At 38.6% G+C, this 15,815-nt stretch overlaps 1 long non-coding RNA gene across 1 annotated transcript; it reads right to left on the bottom strand.

Annotated features, from left to right (window-relative positions):
- Window positions 1–8,942: 8,942 nt before the first annotated feature.
- Window positions 8,943–10,121, bottom strand: LOC140684906 (uncharacterized). The gene is made up of 2 exons (XR_012057868.1): window positions 10,034–10,121; window positions 8,943–9,286 (listed from the first exon to the last, which is right to left on the bottom strand). It is a non-coding gene; the product is annotated as an uncharacterized lncRNA (long non-coding RNA).
- Window positions 10,122–15,815: the final 5,694 nt, after the last annotated feature.

Genomic DNA, 15,815 nt, shown 5'->3' with positions numbered 1-15,815 from the left:
TTGAGACATTCCTCCCAGGCAGTTAAAAAAAGTTTAATTCATATGACTGCTGCACAGCTTTGCACATTGTATTTCCATCCCAGACTGATGTGCAGGGTGAGCTCCAAGTCAAATGTCCATTGGAATTTTAAGCCTAGTTCTCAACCCAGTTCAGAAAGGGGATAAATGGAAATGGCCAGCTCTGAAACTGGCTTCACTGGTGTCAGAGCTAATCCTAAATTTCTGCATGAACTCCTAGTTCAGATAAAACCCCATAGGAACTAAACTAAGCAAGAACATTTAATTTCTTCCCTAAAGGCTTCTCTTTATGGGCATGATGCAAAGTTCAGAGAACCAAATGGAGAAATAATTTTCTCATGGTAGCTAAATACCAAAATCACACACACACACACACACACTGAGCTGCCAATTATAGCTGCTGTTATGGATGCAGTCTGAGAAACCATTACTGAGGAGGACTTGAGGGGCAGGAAAAATAAATAGTTATTAAACTTTTCTGAAACCACTTAATAGCTAACAAAAGTCCAGTCATCTATGTGCCTTTATATGAGAGATATTTCTGTTATGATCTGGCTATATGATAATGTGGGTTATTATCTCCCTCACACTCATACTGTCAAATACACATAAACTGAATCAGAGTCTTGTTTAGTGTGAGAAAGAATAGAAAATAGGGTGGAAAACACATGGACAATATCTACTTTAAATATATTCTAAAATTATTGGATACTCACAATAGATACTAATTAATAGCTGATGGAGAATTTAAACCCTGCAATTTTGTGTTAATTCCCAGATTTACATAAGCACTGTCAATGGGAAACAACCGGTGATGTATCCAGATGACAAAGATTGCTTGGTGGGATATTCCTGTGTTTGAAAAACGTGAAAAATACAGCCACAACAATTCTGAAATTAAAGGCATAGTAGACTCAGCAGACCTATTTTGGCTTTTGCTTCTTGCCTCTGATGCCCTGCAGCTCTCCTGCTCCTGATGACATAGCAGAGTGGAGCTCTGTCTGTCTGAGACCTGCCCTTCCTGGAGTCCTCTGGGAGCTCCTACAGCCATGTGCAAATTGCTTCAGATGCTTTCCTACATGGCCTCATGTGCTTGGCTTTTGGAGTGGATATCTGTTTTTAGACCAGAGTTCCACAGGCTGAGGCAAATATTTGATTGCTTAGCTGAAATGATTTAACGTAGACATTAAAGAGGAATGAAGGATTTCTTTTCAAGAAATGACCTCTTTTTTTTCTCTAGTTGTTTTTGAATATCTTCCATAAAATCTTACAAGATCTAGGATTTGTGCTTTCTAGAAGATAAATGTAACTACTTATAATGAAACAAGGTTTCTGCTGAGATACTGATGAATTAATGTAGGTCTATAAATCTGCCAGACTTGTGTCATTACCTGTTCTGATTTATTACTTTTTTCTCATTTCTCTTAATTCATAATGCTACTGAGGTTATTTAGTACCTGAAAATCAGAATACAAACCAATACATGTTTACCTTAAAGAAGAAATTTCAGGGTTTTTTTAGAAAAAGCACAATCCTACCTGTCCACAAATAGCCTTTTCTGCCTTTAGTAATAGCATTTGAATGAGTGATACTTGATACATGAACCATTAATTTGTGCCTTGGAAATATACTGAAAGAACGGTCTCCACTTTACAGTGATTTTAAATGAGATTATATAAAGTATAGATTTTGAACTTGTGAGAGACTATTGTGACTATCTATTTTGAACTATGTAATTTATGAATGAGTCATTGTAATATGTCCAGTGGCAATGACTGAGACAGAACTGAGCTTTTAGGAATAGTCAGTGATGCCAAGCCCTTTGCAGGCCCACAGTTTGTACTTCCTTCTGAAGGGACATCAGACAATGTTTAATCCATTATATGCCACACTGATATCATCCTGCCTAAGTTTTCAAAAGGACATGTAAAATACCAGAGAGAAATCGAAATATAATTTTACCAAGGCATCTCTTAGTCTCAAAGGGACAAAGATGACAAGGTGGTCTGAAAGATTTGTTTTCCATTTCCCTGTGCTGTATAAATCACATTGCCTCCTTAGTTTTACTTAAAAACTCCAGTACTGCCTTTCTTATTATTTTGCCCAGGACTGCTGTCAGGCTGACAGACAGAAAATTACCTTGGTCCTTCCATTTACACTGTTTGGCATGACTTAGCTTTCTTTTTTTTTTTTTTTTTTTCCCTCTAAAGATGAATTTTAATGTTGAATTCTCCTTCCAAACTGGGAGACTGTCCTTGGAAAATTTAAAAATAATATCTGATACTGTATTGTTCACACCATGAGACCACACAAGCATATGTAATTGAGATATAAGATGTTTTTCTATATAATTAGGCTTTACATCTAAAAGGAAAAATCTGTAGCAGTAGAGAATGACTTAAAATATTATTTTCTTTTGGTAAGAATTAACTTGTGTGCAGTTAGAATTTGAATACTTGTTCTCTTGAACTGCTTAATCCAGTGGTCATTGAACATGCATAGGATGATTTTGCAGCACTGGAATTCCTGCACCCAGGAGTACAAGTTGGGGTGATAGGTTGTATTACTGCATAAAGGTTTATTTAGAGGTCAAATTATGACAAGTTAAAACAAGTTAAAAGATCTTGCTGGTTATTAAGTAATTTTCAAAAGCAAATTAGTGCTCGTGAGAACTCAAAACCATCATAAGTTGATTATGAATTCAGAAGGCCCTTCAAGGGAGCATTCTCATTTATCAATATATGCATTTCATTTTTAAATATAAAATAAGTAAAAGACTTGAGGACTTTTCTGAAATGGCCACATTCATTCTTTGTTGCAGATGCAAAAAAAAATTCAAATAATAATTTTAGTACTGCTTTGATTAAAATATATTGGCCTAGTGAGAGCATCTTTATAGTGAATAAAGTTTTTATACTATTAAAAAAGAAACTTAGGAACCTTTTAAAAATGAATATGCTGTCTCTTAGATTTCTCTGTAGAATTCCAGAGGGTTACTACTTTAATTCTTTACATCCCATGCTAAATAGGGATGTAGCCTACGTAGCCTAAATTTTCTGAGTAGGCTATGATTAAAACTCTAATGTTTCTCATGGCTGCAACTTCATTGCAGAAGTACCATGAGTAGAAGACTGTTTCTCTAATAAAAAGTATTATTTTATTTAACACAAAGTGTCTTCCTGAAGATTTGGTAGTTTATCCTTACAAATTTGATTTTACTTCCATGACTGTTTTAATGTCTTTAAAGTACTATAAGTTACTTCAGTGGTATCACACAATTTTTCACTTTTAATCTATCATAAAGGTATTTAACTTTTCCCTTCCTCTTTCCATGAAAAATTATTTAATATTAAAATGTGCCATTTTAATATCATTAAATGATAAATTTTGAAATGATTTATTGTATTTACAATTACTTGTAGTAGTGATTATATTGAAAACCATAGGATCAAGGAGTATTTTATAGTGTGTAGAATCCATCATGACAAATCTTATGGAACATAACTATGTTTATAACATAAACATAGTTATAATTTATAGCATAGTCTTATAAATAAGACTATTAAAAATATGAATCTTAATTCTACCTGCATGTTCACTACACTATTGCTGAATTACTGCCTAACATCAGTGAGTTGTTTTTCACTTAATCTTCATTGCATGGCTGCAATAGTTCCTACAGCAGAAAATCCTAACACTATTGAAATTAGCAGCAGAGCTCCCTCTGGTTTCAGTAATTCCATGATTTTATCCTAAATGCATAACCTTTCCTGATGCTGATAAAATCAATACAAAGCAATGAAAGCTACTGTGGAGGGATGCCCACAATGATCTGATTGATTGTAATTAAACCAGACAGTTACTGCTGTGCTTGCATGGGATGCAAACCTACAGAAAGCTCGTTCCTTGGTTTCAGAAGCAGGTGCAGGAAGCTCTGTGCTGGCTGTCATTGCAGGGGGAATTCTGGCCCAGGGAACAGGAGCCCTCTGTGGCATTTTGCCTGCTTGCCCCAGCCAACACTTGGCTCCAAGCCCTGCACTGCCCGTGGGTGCTCTGTAAAGCAATTAGCTAACTAGCCTTGTTCTTCCAGCCTTGCTGACATCAGCAGTGCTGCTGGTGGCCAAGGAGCTTTGGCATGGATCTCTTTGATGTAATGTCATCAAATAGAGCATCTGTAGTAGCTTCAGCACAGCCTGAAACACAGAGAGTGGAGGCTCTTAGGGGAAGGTCAGGCAGGAGGTAAGAAGCATGTCCAGGTGTTTATATTAGACAGCATTCAATGGCATAAAGGTGAAAAGGTTCTTTGAATGTGCACTCAGAAAATGGGGTATGTGTAGAGAGAAAGAAATGCAGCTTGCATAGTGGTGAGTTTATTTAGTGTGGAAAAGCTGGGCAGAAGTATTCTGAATCTGATTAAGAGAATGGTTGGATAAAATGTATTTTGCAGCCTTTTATTGGCAGTTCAGACATTACTTCAACAGCCTCTTCACAGCAGAAAATGTGTCAATTAATAAAAGAAGATACACAGTGTTACTGCATGCTCAGGTGTGCAGAAGCCAGGAAGGCACCAGCTTCTCGTTTTCTTTGGTTGACTAAGTTACTTACTTGATACAAAGGGTTTAATTAAACTAAGTTTAAATTACAAAAAATAATTTTACATTCTTTGAAATTTTGAAAAAATGAAGATTTATCTGATATCTTGTGAATCTAAGAGGGTCAGTGAATTCCTTCCTTCATGCTGCTGAATCTAAGGCCAGTGATCTGATGTGGAATGGGGCCTGCTGAGATTTTATACAAAAAGCAAGTAGAATATAAGATAAATATACTGTTGTGAAGAATTTCCAGCTTTGGGGTTATTTTGTGGTGCTAAAATAGGGCTCCTGAGAGATCCTGAAACACCCATTCTTTCAGATCTGCTGTCAGATTTTCGTAAGATTCCCACTGAAAATACAGGTACTGCTGCTCTGCTTTGGTTCTGCCTAAGTAGTGAGCCACTGGTTTCTGTGGGAAAAAAAGACAGAAATCAGGGGAAGATTGCAAACTGTTGCCTCAGATTGACTTCATCTCAAAGTAAAGTTGGAAAATGAAATTTGAAACATCCTATTTTTGCAAAGGCTGTCCCATTGTGGATTGCTATGGAAGGCTTTTTATTTCTCCTAATTCTGTACCTGGTTACTGATCTTCTGCCTTAATATCAGTCAGATCAATGGCCACTCAGGTTCTAATGAGTCATCTCTGCTTTCCGAGCTCTTTCAAATTCTGCTTCTGAAGGCTGGAGTAACATTCACTTACTTTTTGTGCTCAGCCTGAATTCTTTCTGCAAAACCACTGTTGAAGGGTCACTGTTGTTTGACATTTTAAGTATATTTGTTGCAAATAATCTATCCTCACAGCTTCCTTGTATTAGTGGCTATTCTAGATGGCACAAAGGCTATAATTTATTTTATTCTTGTTAAAATCTTATTTATTCAGCATCTCCTCTGTAAGCTGTGTTCTCTTTTCTAACATTTGACTTCTCTTTAGTGCATAGATATAGAATAGAAGTGCTCATTTACATTTCTTGCTTTATCTTGTTGTTTTGTTAACTCCTGTCATGCACAGGTTCTGTTAACAGTTCAGGAGCTGTTTCCCTGTTGATCTTCATATCACTTCAGTATTTTGAGATCCTTTCTTGCTTTTCTTTGCAGTTTTCTCACTTTGTTAATTCTGGCAGCCTTACACAGTGCTTTTGTTGGGTTTGGGGTTTTTTTTGCATCTTTTCAGTTCCAGTTCATAATTCTCTTAATCCTCTTTGGATTTCATGTTCTTATATATGTCATATACCCTCTGTTTTTCCTCAAGAAATCTTTTGACATTATTAGTCATCCACATCAGTCTCATCCTTCTTTTATGCTTAGAATAGCTGATCTTTCTCATGCTCTTGCAATCTCATGCCCTCCCTTCCTTGCCCCAACTCCTGGTTTGTCCATTATTTAGCCCTGGCTATGGCTGGAATGAAAGAAATACCAGATCTCATGGAAGTCAATGATATTGAGTGTCTGCCTATTTCGGGGAAGCATTGATGTTTGGCTTCAGTGGTTCTGAGTCAGCCTTTGCCCCCAGGCCACTGCTGCATTGCTGCCTCATTTGCACAGCAGAGAAGGTGGTGCTTGGTGATGCAACAGGCACAGGCTGAAAAGATACAGATTCTGCTTGCCAAAAGTTAAATCTGTAAGTAAGCAGAATGCTTAGGCAGAGGCAAAAAATAAACTGCTGCGTTTTTCAGATTATGTGCTGTATTTCTAGGAAGCCAAACCCCATCCTTCTGCAGAATGTGTCAGATAATGCACTATGAATTGTGGCATCTGGTTTTATAGTGGGCACCTCTCCATCAGAGGCAAGATCAAATCCCTTTTCTGTGCACACACTCCAACCCCAAACTTTCATATTTGAATATAATTAAATTAGTGTTTCTGATGAAGTTATAACACTGCAATATTGTATCTGAAAACAAAATTCGATTTGAAGGATGAAGAAAAAGAATAATTCACATGAGTTTACAGGGTAGACTTTTGACAAAAATTCAACCTAATGAAGAAGCTTTCCTGTCTGTTTTTGTATAGCTTTGTTCCCTATATTTCTATGTAGCCAAACAGTTTATTACTCTAAAAAATAATTTCACAACCACCCTCTTTGGAAGCCCCCGTTCCATTTGCTCTCTCCAGAGTTCTGAAGCTCTCCCTCCCAGGCATTGCAGCAGCACATCTCTGCCACAAATGAGGAGCAGTGGAGCAGTTTAATGCCTCAGTTCAATCAGCTACTCCCTAGCTGGAGTGAGTGTCCCAGTGTGGGTGGATCCAGCTCTGTGCTCCTGGGACCCTCCTGCAGAGCGTTCCCAGGTGAGATCCACAGCTCAGGGATATGGGCAGGGGGAAGGCAGCATTGGCCACCTTTTCTTATGCCAGGTACAGAAATTGTAAGACCTGCAGTCCTCTCTCTCTTTTTTTTTTTTTTTTTTTTTTTTTTTTTTTTTTTAAATAACTGTTGTCAAAACTGCCTGAAATATTTTTGAGCTCTTTTTTCTCCTTTCCACTCTGAAAGAAAAGAAAACTTTCAACTACAATTTGTTCTTCAATTAGAGCTGCTCTGTGGAGACATGGCACGGATGGAGAGAGGCACTTTGTGTATGTCTTCACATTCTGGCAGTCCAGGACTACATCTGGGGGCTGGTCTAATATGTGACATGCTTTAATTTACCTTGGAGTGTTTACCAGACTGTAAGATGCTAAGAAACTGTATTGTTAGCCAGGGATCTCCTTGGCAAAGGTCACAGCCATTTGAATTTCCATTGAGAACACTGTGTACTGAGGGCTAATGCAGTTCTGAGGTTCCTCTGAGACAGAAAAATTTCAAAAATAGTGATGCTTGAGACAAAGTCTTTCCTAGAATTTTTGAAAGAAATGTGATTTTTTAATTCAACTTTGTTTATACCTTGAATTCTTAAATATATTTGTGCTGGAATTTATCAAAGACTGTGTAAGATACAAAGTCCAGCTGTAACCTGCTCACACTGTGTGACTCTAGAATGGGATTTTGTATGTGTAGGGCACACACATGTGATTTATATTGCTAAGTACTCTATTAGCTATATTAGCTCTCAGAGGGCTAAAAATGCTAAAAATTATTTCACTGTCATCAAGTGTTATTTAACCCACTGTATTGTACACAAACTAGGTCAAAATGTGCTGCAGCTTTGCAGAGCCCTTAAACCTAAATCAACTTATCTAAATTGAACCTTTAAGGGAAATTCACCATTTGGTTTGTTTACAATTTTCTAAATTCAGTATAAGGCAAGAGAAAGCAGTCTGTATCTTTAAAGAATTAAAATATGCCCATAAATAAGCTCAATCACTTGCCTTTGTAGAGAACAAAACAAAACCCCCTCATCTACTAATCAGCTGGAAGCTGAAAATAAATGTTGAGATTTTACTCTATGTTGGTTTTATTTGTGTTTTTTTTTTTTTTATTCAACTGTATATTTATATGGAACAGCAAGAACAGATTATGCTCTAGTAATTTTTATGGATTCGGCATCTGTCCCTTTGCTTTTATTCACATATTTTCATAGCCATAATCTCTAGTTTCTTATTTGATGATGCAAACCTTTCAGACGTAGAAATGGATAAAAATCTTACTGAATCTAGTGAGAGTCATTTTCAGGAGTAATCCCTTTATTAGACAGGAAATAAAGACCCCAGGGGAAAAGAAGAAGAAAAAAAAAAGGCAACATATATATTAAATGACTGAAGATATTAGTGTCTAATATTTGCCTAGCTAGGCTCCTGCACAGAGAAATGCTTGGAGAATTCTCTACAATAACAAGCTGGAAAAGCCCCAAGACATAATCCACCTGATCCTAAGTTTTATTTTGCATGCATAAGAGAGCTCTGTTGTGTTTGAAATTGCAGAGTGTGTTGACAGGTCTGTCAGCTGTCTCAAGCTGATATCCATGGTGGGGTACACCCCCTTCCCTGGGAAGTGGCACCCTGCCTTGAGACACCAGTTCCACAGCCACTGAAAGGAGCCTTACACATAAGTTCAAAGCTGTAAGTGAACTGTGTCAACAAGCCAACTGTGTGAGGCAGGTGATTATAAAATATTGAGATTTGGCTGCACTTGCTGATTTTCAATTAGCTTCAAGGGCATGCAGAAGAAAGCAAAAGTGTGACAGAATTTGTTAGTTGTTTTAGAAATATTAATATGATGCAAACTTGGAATATTTCCATGGAATTAAACACATCACAGCACATCCTCATTTGATGTGCTTGGGCAGTGATGTCTCTGATGACAGAAAAATCCTCAAATCCTCTAAGTGACCAAGTGTATTTCACAAGCTCCTTTTGGTAATTGCACCTGCTAACTGAAACACATAAACAGAGAGTCTGTAGTGTGCTGAAGGAATTTTATTTGCATCTCCTCTGTTACTGATTGAAAGCTCCTCTGTTGCCTTGTCTACTACAAACGTGATCCCTCAGTGCTTTTCTATAGGGATTTGTTTCCCTAGTCTATTAAGCTGGTCTTTGTGTTGTCAAGAGTTTCACAGTAAAGTCTTATGATATGATGGGATATTTACTTTGCTTCCTCATTTATGCTTTTGTCCTCTCAAGCTCTCTGAACTCCAGTGAAAGCAACGTTGTGAGAGGTTTGACCTAACATGGTCCTGTGTTCTGTTGAATGTCACCATAAAGCCAGGAAGAAATCTTCTTGGTAGGGCAGAAATCTGGACATCCTGCAGCATTTGGAGAGACAGAGAAACGAATTTTTGAATAATGCATAACTCATACATGTGTTTAGATACTCATAAAAACAAAGACTGATCATTTATTCCAGGTGTTTCTGTTAAACCAAAGATGGAACCTTTGCATGACAGTCTCTGTTCTACCTGGTGAGGCACTTGAAAAATTACTGTCATAGCATTTAGTATTGAGATTGCACCACACTTCCTAAATTATTTAACTGCAATCTTTTACCCCTGTGAGTAATGCAGCTCATTTAATCTATTTGCAAGACTGACAGATTTTAAAGAAAAATTACCTTAAACACTTGCTCTAGATGTGAAATGTAGCCTTGTGTCCCTCTTCAGCTGCGCTGTATATTTGCTTCCCCCATTCTCTAATGCAGTTACCGTGTCTCCCCTCATTCTATAGGCCTGTGATCTCCTCATTATCTGTGGTTCCTGTTTCAGTGTGGGGTGCCAATGGCAACAAAGAGACATGAGACTGCATTTTCCCCAGTAGGTACCAGTTAGCACAGAGAGAAAGCTTTCTTACAATTGTTAATTCCTACTTTAAAACCAGTTTGTTCTTATTTTTAGACCTACTCATTGTAAAACATGTATGGGCAAATCCTGCGTGCTTTTGCTGCAGTAGGAAATTGCCTTCCAACAAAATAAGTTTGAAATACATTTTGTGTGATATCCATTGCTGAATACATAAATTAATTAATGTTTTGAAAAGCTAAATAGGAAAGTATTTACCTTTCATTTCTGGCTGTAAGTGCTGGCTGTCCCGCATGTGGCGTAGCACGTACTCCTGCAAAAGGCAGAATGGATCATGTGAAACTGTGTCATGACACAGCCCCAGAATGAAGTAGGACATTTCTTGACCTTGGTGTGCTCAACCATGCAGCTGTAGTCCTCTTATGACAAGGACTATCTCTCAAAGTAATGTTTAAAGTCAGTTTGGGAAAGGTTCTACAGAGAAATTTGTTAAATTCATGTTTCCTCTATCTGCCAAGAAATATTTTTTGAAGCCCAGATAATGGTGATGTTTAGTGACCGAAGAATTTGGTTAGTAACCTGAGAATTTGATTTCACTCTGTGTTCTGCTAAATGTTAAAACACGTGAATTTTTACACATCCCCTAATATCTGTGTCAGTTTGTTAATATTTCACACAGCGCTAATAAATTTTCCTTATTCCGGCAAAAACACTTCCAGGTAGCGCGGCAGTGAGAGTTGGTTTAAAACTGCAGAGCAGGTTTACATTTGAAAGGGTTCATTTGGGCTCTCGTAGGAGAAATCAAAGGCTTTTCAGGGAGGGCAGAGCTGAGCCCTGAAGGGCGCATCCCTCGGGCCGGCAGCGCCCGGAGCCGCTCCCGGGGCGCGGGCGAGGCTCGGGCTGGAATTGCCGCTGGAGCGGGCGGAGCGGGCCCCCGGCCCGGCTGCTGCTGTCTCCTGCAGCCGCCGGGGGAGAGCCCCCACGCGAATGTGTTTGCTTCTCTAAAGTCTGTGCAGTTTTTAGTAGTCTTCCAGCCTCCGGTGCGGGGTTTTGAAACTCCATCACAAGCCACCAGCAGAATATTCTGAAAAAACCTGGAGCGTGGCTTGTATTTATAAAAGTTATTTGTTTGCGCGAGGCACATGCGCTGATATTGTGAGTCATCCATCCATTTCGCTGTGACATTTTCAAGCACAATTATGTGTAGTGGAATTTTTTTTGGTAGCTGGCTATGTTGCCCATCTGTGAAATCATCATTCTACCAAGCACTAAAAATAGACATGAAACTCTTGAGAGAAAATTTTGAATCTAGTTAAATGACAGTTTGAAATGTGTTCCTGCAGACAACAGTTTAAATATTTTCTATCCTAAATATGGATACTCTAAATTTAAGGTGATGTAGTCCTGCTGTCACCACTTCAATTCACCTTGCTAGCACAGTAATAGAGCTGGAAATAATTTCTGGCTGGAAACCCAGTCCGGTGCCCACCAAAGCCAAATCACTTGGGCCCCAAAAGAGCGGGACTGGCATAGGCATGTGAGAGCTCTGGAAGGTGGATAACACACGGTGTGGAAAGTATTTATTAATAGCAGGGAATCCTTGGAGAAAAATGTGAGGACAATCCATGACTGTAGATCAGAGGGGAACAAGGAGAAGATGATTTTTTCATTTTTGATGACTAGGAAATGAAGCTTTGAGATAAAGAACAGGAAAATATCCAGCAACTTTTAATTAGATGTATTTTCAGTCAAAGCAAGTTAGTGGAAAGATATGGTAAACACTGAAAATAGTGAAGAACTGCAGCTAGAAGAGGGAACTGCTGGAAGAATATAAACTGTGTTGCTGAGTAATAGCATCCTAATTGAAGCCATACAAAGCCAAAGAATCTAATTAGTCAGGAAAACACATTTCATTATATTCTTAGTAATTTGTTTTGAAAAAGTCCAACTGGATTTTAAATTTGACAGATTTCATTGTGTTCAGAGCAGATTACACTGTTTATACTTGCATATAATGAAAAAATGTAGTTGCAAACTATTTGTCTTTTATAGACATATATAAATGAAAATTTCAATTCAAAGCCGTATTTGCAGTTGTTCCTTGCTATCTGGGTACCATTCTATGAAATTCTGCAGAGGGGATGAAAAAAATAAATTGGACTTTTGTTGAGATGGTAAGCAATACTGGAGAGCATCACCCATTTCTTTAATCCATAGCAATCTGAGACACACTTGAAGCTTCAGTTCAGGCAAAGAATTGGAAAGAGCATTATCTGTGCATCCTGCTGCCTTCCCTCCTTCTTTCCCTTCTCCCTCACTCACTCTCACTCTCCCTGTCTTTGTACAAGCTTTCACAATGAGATTATTTTCACAAAATATAGAGCTAAACCTCCAGCAAGACTCAATTAGTCTTACTTCATTTATATTCACCTATCAAAAATTTGTATTTCTGGTGAGCTTATATGCAAATGATTACATGACAAGACCTCAGAGTGGTAGGTTTCTTGTATCTGGATTTTTTTTTTTTAAGTGCTAAATAAGAGAGAAGAAAATAAAATTATGCTTAGTATCAGGATGCCTCGCTCATACAAAATAATGAGAAAACCCAATGATGTAAAACCATAAAAGACTATTCTTATAGAGGACATATAAATATTCAGTGTAATATCCTCTTAGAAGTTCTTTTATCTATTAAATCTCAAGCGTGGACAAGGTAAATAACACGGACAAATAAGCCTCCCTCTCATCATTTTTATCCTATAGTGGATTAATGTATTTTAAAATCCATTTATGTACATTTTTATCTACTTTTGAGATCCAAGTTAATGGGTTTTCAGAAGTCTGTACTTTTTATATTTGTCTGTATAAACTACATCCTCAATAACAATGTGCTATTTTAAGTTCTTTAAAGAGTCACCCTTACTCACAGTGACATCAGTATTGTGATATTCACTGATCTGACATAAACAATATATGGATATATTTAAATTTCATCATGGTCTTTTTTAGATAAAAATTTGAACTAGATGTTCAAATTCAAACTGTAGCTCCTTAATACTTCAGATGAGAAGAATTAAAATATAAGTCTTTAGACAAGAAGAGAGCCTGCAACTAAAAATACATACAAAATTAAAAGGAAATGCATAAGATGGACAAGAATTAATCCTGCAAATCCTTATTTGCAACATAGCCATGTTTCCTTAAAATATTCCCTCCATGAATAAGGATAGTAATAGTTTAGTATATATTAGCATAGTAATAACTTCAGCTGGACTATTAGAATTAATAATGGATTAACCCGCATGAGTGAGAATCCTTTCCTTGTTAAGGATGAGGCTACTTCTGTAGCTTCCCATTTTTTATAAAATTACGTATTTGTTACGTAAGTTCCTCCCACATGCACTGCAACTGGATTTGGTTTTGATTCCTGCAATGATCTCCTTCACAGCATTGCTGTGCTCCACTCCACGAGTTCATAGTGCCTGAAGTTTTGGTTAAGCAGGTTTATCCATCTGCACAGCACCCCAAAATTCTTAACGGGTTCTGCTCCTATGATGTCCCTAAGAGTCAGTTTCTTCATCTGCCTCTTTCCCTTACAGAGAATAAATCCCTGAGAAGCAGTTAATGTTATCAAGAGGGGAATGATGGTAATTTAGTTGGAAATCTGCAATAAATATATTATAATATTGAATGTATCTACTCCCTGCTCTACCAGTCTATAACATATAAATGAAGTACACTGAGTATGGTGTGGCACAGAGGTATGACCGATGGGAACATCCATATTTCTTTCTTCTCTGGACAATGGTTATTTCTATTCAAAATGCCATCACTTGTTATAGTAGCTGGGACATTCTAAAACATCCACAAAATGCTGGCCATTTCACTCAGGAGTGAGTAACCAATGTCAAAGTGACAGAAAAGTGAAGCAATCTTAGAGAAATAACTGGACACCAGTTTCTAGAAGAAGGGAAAACAGCTGTTCAGAAAAGAATTGATGGCTTCAGTAATTAGCACTTTTGTAACTAAAGACTATCAGTGCTCCTGAACACTTCCTCAAAAGTTTCTAAACAGACTTGCATTTTATCTTTAGCTCTAATTTTGATTTGAAAATACAGGAGGTAATTTGATCTACCAATAAAGGGACAGTTAGCTTTTGAAATATGCACAACTCTATGCTTACAAGTTTGGATAAACTCTGATTTTTTTTCTCTGTTTCATGGTTTTATTGATTTTGAGGAATATTTGGTAACTTTCAGTACATTTTGCTGTGGTCATTATAAGGACTGAGGGTTAGAAAATAGACATTGGTGAGGCCAAGATCAGTAAATTTATGAAAACATTTGCAAGGGAAGCAGCCGTTTTTGTTTGTGTTAGACCCAGGCCTTATCAGATGTGAATTTCTCAATAGAGCCTCTGTGCTTAAATTAATGAGCCAAGTTATTAATTAAAAAAAATTGTTTGGATGCTGGAGTCCAGTTTTGCCAAGATACTTCTTAGGTACTTGGGCTAGGCACCAACTCCTGCTAAGCACATGAGGTGCCTTCTTCAGCGCCTGCAGTGGTTGTTAGGCAACTAATCTTGATTTAGATACTTTTAAAAAATCTAGCAAGCAATTTTGACACCTAAATATCTGGCTGTTAAGAAGTCCTAGTTAATTTCTGGACGTGTGAAGCAAGTACCTAAATACGTTAAGACTGTTTAAACTGGAAACACCTGCACTGTAGTGACACCTGTGAAGAGGGAATGGTGCCTTCCCAAATGATTTGGGAAGCAAACCTGCAACAGCTGGGCCAGTTAGGTCAGAAAATTAGAAAAGAGGAAGCTCTGAACCCAAAGTCAAGAAGCATATGTGGAAGGCTGCTCCCTAAGTCAGCCTTGCTGCTAATTTTTTTTAAATTATTCTTTAATTAACAACGGTAAAGGCAAAAAGGATAAGCTCTACCTAACAGAGAGCTTCTTATAAAGCTGCTGGCTGGGCATTCTTCACTGGATCCCTGGAGAATATCAGCAGTATCAAGGTTTTATTGCTCTTCTTCTAATTACTGTCTGTAGATGTTATTTATTATTAATTAGATGGAGATAGTTGTGGATGAAGAATGGATGAAAGAGTGGGTAGGTACATGAATACAAAAGTGGCAGAGGAAAGATGTAGTAGAAATAGTTTAATGGAAAAGTTTTCTTAACACTTTTTGTCAAAGATAAGGGTTCACACCCACCGCGTTTGACTGTGGCTTGAAATACTCTTTAAAAATATGGGGAAACGTTCATTGCAGAGAAAACAAACTGTGATTTTGAAGCATCAGGATCTGTTTCAAATTTGAATTTATGTCTATAATTTTTACCGGACTTAATCACTTTTTGTTGTGATTGAAGCACTGCCTTGCCGTAAGGGAAGGTGGTTGTCCCGAGTTTGCTCCTTTGTGGTAGCAGCACACTGTCCCGCCAGGCATGTGTATCAGTGTACGATAGCTTCACCACCAATGAGACAAAACCTTAATGAATGTTTGAGGATTCTACAGTGCAAGGTAACGCCAAAATTATTTTTTTTTCCAAGTCAATTTATTTACTTGGATAAACTTTGACGATCCTATGTTAGCTTGAAGTCAGAATGACAGCATTTCAACAGGTCAGCGGCGAGCTCGGCGCTGGGATAGCTCGGGAGTTTTCCTGGGGGTGAGGGCAGGGACGGAGCGGCCGGAGAGCCTTGAGCCGCCGAGAGCGGGGACACGGTGCCCGGAGCGCGGGGAGAGGGAGAGCCGGCGGGCCGAGCTCGGTGCGACAGCCGGCCCCGGGCGGGTCTCGGGGCTCGGGCCGCAGCAGCGCGGCGGTGACGGGGTTAAGGCGGCGGCGGGCGCGGGTCTGCGCGCGGTGCCGGAGCTCCGGGCGATCGGAGCGGCCCCGCGCCCCCGCCCGGCCGCAGCAGCAGGTGTCGGTGGCGGCGGCGGCAGCAGCAGCGAGGGAGTTAAAGCCCGCGGCGGCGGGAGGAGGGGGACTGCGAGCGGGCGGCGGCGGGAGGAGGGGGCCGAGGCGGAGCGGG

The sequence above is a fragment of the Taeniopygia guttata genome, chromosome 12 (genome assembly GCF_048771995.1).
Source record: "Taeniopygia guttata chromosome 12, bTaeGut7.mat, whole genome shotgun sequence".
NCBI classification, from domain to species: Eukaryota; Metazoa; Chordata; class Aves; order Passeriformes; family Estrildidae; genus Taeniopygia; species Taeniopygia guttata.
This window is presented reverse-complemented; position numbering and strand designations above follow the sequence as displayed.